The sequence below is a fragment of the Dreissena polymorpha genome, chromosome 8 (genome assembly GCF_020536995.1).
Source record: "Dreissena polymorpha isolate Duluth1 chromosome 8, UMN_Dpol_1.0, whole genome shotgun sequence".
Taxonomy (NCBI): domain Eukaryota; kingdom Metazoa; phylum Mollusca; class Bivalvia; order Myida; family Dreissenidae; genus Dreissena; species Dreissena polymorpha.
Window position 1 is genome coordinate 20,923,122 of NC_068362.1, and position 4,155 is coordinate 20,927,276.

General features: G+C 31.9%; 1 non-coding gene across 1 annotated transcript; it reads right to left on the reverse strand.

The window, feature by feature from the left end:
* Window positions 1-2,933: 2,933 nt before the first annotated feature.
* On the reverse strand, window positions 2,934-3,023 carry Trnaf-aaa (transfer RNA phenylalanine (anticodon AAA)). Its single transcript is given in 2 exon segments — window positions 2,934-2,969; window positions 2,987-3,023. It is a non-coding gene; the product is annotated as a tRNA-Phe (tRNA).
* Window positions 3,024-4,155: the final 1,132 nt, after the last annotated feature.

The window sequence follows — 4,155 nt, forward strand, 5'->3', positions numbered from 1 at the left end:
CCACAATATTTCCTGATGGACTTCTAGAAGAACGCAAATATACGATTATGCGCAATTATGCCCAATATCTATATTAACACAATTATACAAAATAAGAGATTGTTATTAATGGTTTATTTTGGTTGTTTGGAGGTATTTTTTAACCGTTCTAGTACGAGTTTGTTCGGGCAAAAGAGGTGGTTTAACAAAAAAACCACAATGCTCCAAGATGGATTTACCATAAGAACACACGTTTAACTATTATGCTCATGACAATTATACAAAATTACAATAAAAAGGTCTGAATTGAAAATAGTACTTTGTCAAGTCAATTATGTTTGCATTGATCTATATATCCCATTTCCAGATGAAAAGCTCTTTTCGCTGGTACGTATTAGATGTCATGAAACTGTTGGTACGTCCTATGGCCTCCAAGGCCAACACGTTTGAATGATGTTTGTCTCTTTGGCGACTGGTCCTTGGCAATTTCAACTTCGATTGGTTTATATGGTCTGTAAGTCAAAATGAAATTCATGGCACTTTGACTGGAATAAAACATATTGATGCAGACGACCCAGTCTAATCTGAAATAAATTCCAACAAATTAATGATTTTTTGTCAAGAAACTTAATGTTTGTAAACGATTTGTTTTTTTATGTTCAGTACGTTACTGAATAATTATGTATGAAATGTCTAACACAGATAAAAGAAAGCAGTGTTCCGATCACATTTTTTGTGGTAAAGTCGTTGTTAAAATATTTAGATTTTTAGATCTATAAATATGTGAACACGTTAAAATGATAGACAGTATTCATTGCAAGCTTAATTCAGTGGCACTCTGAATTTATCTAAGCATATATATATGTTGAAAGTCATCGTGTTTCTTCTTAAAACTAATTTTGCATCTGACCAATCGCTACTTATCTAAATGTATTTATTGAGAAAAAGCAATACTTTGATACGTTTTGATACACAAAAACGTGCAAATATTGATATATTGTTGGTATCTAGCGAATTGCATAAGATTCCCGCAAAATTAGCTTTGTACAATGTGTCAACATCAATGGTATTTAATATGTTTAAACATGTAGACCAGTCAGTGTTTTACAAGAGATATTTTTTTTGTCTAATGATTCAATTTATGTGTTAAATGCCTCATTCTAGTGTTATCATAATACAAAATCCATGATTTTCATTTGAATTATATTGATACCTTTTATGATTTATCTACTCGTGTAAGAAAAATACAATTGTGTTGGTGACATTTTGAAACGCATCCAATCAGGTTTTCAATAAATTTTATCTATCAACCATACAAGATAAGTATTGATGCAAAGCATCAAAGGGTGTCGGGAATTTCAGTGAAAAAGGCACTCAATGAAGTTACATGGAACGATATATTTTCTATTGTAAATATTAATATATTGGCCGATTATTTTAAACAAAATAGACAAAGATACTGGTATAACCATTATCTATAATTTTGTGTTATAACCCCCTAATAACCATTAATTATGATGTTGTGTTATAACCCCCAAATAACCATTATCTATGATTTTGTGTTGCAACCCCCAAATAACCATTATCTATAATTTTGTGTTATAACCCCCTCATAACCATTATTTATGATGTTGTGTTATAACCCCCTAATAACCATTATTTATGATGTTGTGTTATAACCCCCAAATAACCATTATCTATGATTTTGTGTTGTAACCCCCAAATATTTAATAATTCATTTTTTGTCATTGGTTTCCTTTTTTACTGGCATCCGTGTGCAGTTTTCATTAGTGGAACAGAACTGTGAAGGTTTTAACAAATCTGCTTCATCTTGTAAGCGTAATTTCATATTTTTCTCAACTTCAAGGGCAGATGATTCTGAACTTATTCTTACGTTGCTCATTTTCGATAGGGGTTGAGTACTCATTGATATGAAAACACTGTAAAAGCTTAAAAAAAATGAATGAAAACTGTAAATTGTGTAAAGAAGCTGCATTTCACAATACTTTGAAATTCAGTAAAAGATCATAATAGATTTATTGCTCCGATATTCATCATTTTCAATAGGGTTCGAGTAACACTGATATAAAAACACTTAACAAGTTTGGAAAGATTCAGACGAAAGTTGTGAAATCTTTTAAACAAGTGGAAATTGTTTATTTTGTAAAATTCAATAGAAAAAAATTCTGGACTTATTGTCCAGATGTTTCTCATTTTTAATGAGGTAAAAATGCTCATTGATATGAAGGCACTGTAAGTTTGGAAAGAATCTGATGAACAATGTTGACATAATCACCGAACCAAGCATATTGCTCATATAGAAAGTTTGTGTTGGGTCCTCATTTATAAAAAAAACCTGTGCAAGTTTGGGAACAATCGGATGAAAATTTTGGACTTCGAACAACGATTTTAAAATTTCTCAAATTCTAAGGAAGATAACTATTGACGTAATGGTCGGATAATGCTAAAGGGCCCATACCACCTGGATAGTTAAACGTGTCGCGCTTCGCGCTCTATATGTGGTTCTCAAAAAAAAATCCGAGGAGTGCTTGACTCTAGGGAAACGGGATGCTGGGATACAGCTCCTCCTTGATAAGCGGCTGCTTCATTTATCGCAACACATTGTTACAATCAATAATACGTGTCGCGCTTCGCGCTCTATATGTGGTAAGGATAGTACTTAGGGCCTATGATAGACAACCATAAAAATACACGGATAACAGATGTGTTGTTTGCATTTATTTGTTAATATAAAAACACGTGTATTTTTATTTAAGATATTTAAGTGATGTAAGAAATTTTAATTAACGTTGTCACCACGCGGCATCCATTAATTTTAATAAAAATGTCCAATTGTAGTAAAAAGGATTTTAAAATGTCTACATAAAATAAAGCTTTATTATATTTATCAACCTGACTGAAAGAAATTGTCAGCCGCCGAATTGTTCCGTTCGTGCCGGAACCCGGGATTGAATCGGGGGCCTTTAGATGATTGTTGCGTAAACAACTTTAGTTTAACGCTCTCCCAACTGAGCTATTCCGGCTGACATCATTTATGTACTGCTTTTTGGTGAAGTTGTGTATAGCGATCGTTATTATATGTCTATTAATAAACTAATACATTGTACGTTTTCGTACCACTACGCCTTCCAATAAACTTGCTTGCGCGATAGGTCGTCAAATATCGAATTACATTGATTCTCCACTAAATAAGCAAATTAGAAAAAACACAAAATAAATATATTTTGATTATGTTTTGTTTTTATACAAAACCAGAAAGTTTCGCGTATTTGCCCAGTCCCTGCGATCTTTCCCCTGTGATCAGTTGTGGATTAGTTATTAATTAAAACATTTAGCTTTGCATTATTGGCAATAAATGTTGTAATAAATGTAATAGGCACAAATGCAGTACTTATTTACACTAATTTACACACAAAAAATCACAACTATGCAATATATTCTTAAAACAAAAATATAAACATTGATCCGTAAAATAACTTCTCCTCCCATAAGCGAAAAAAAATTGCATTACATACTAGTCGCCGCTCTCCAGAGCGACGTCAATAAAATGACAGTACAGACGCATAAAGCAAACTTGATGAAAAATGAAAACACAATAGTTAAACAAAGACAAATGATAAAACACTAACATTCAGCAAACAGTTATAAAATATTCAATATCATAGCTAGCCATAAACACATACCGGCATGTGCATATTAAGTTACTGAATATCGTTACAGACTATGTAAGCAATGGGTTTTAATCACACATTTAATGATGTTTATCTGTATCCTTTCCGTAATTGGTTGATAACCTTGGTTTGTAACAGTTCCGGTACTGTTTCAGGATTCATAAAGTATTAATAAATCCCTAATCAAGATTAATATTTACACTTCGAAATATATAAATTAAAAAAACAATGAAAAATAATTAAGAATTTTAAATAATGGATAGCGTGAAAATCGAAATACAATTAAGCCCAAACCGCTCATTGCACAATAACTGAGTGTAGCGAAGACGTGTTGCGGACAATTTTAAGCACTATTTAGCAAAATCAGTCAATATAAGAAAATAGAATCAAGTGAAAACATTTCTGATTGCATACACTAAAGTGTACACAAATATTCCAAAGTGAAGTTTAAACAATCGTCAGTGCAAATATCGACATGCAATCA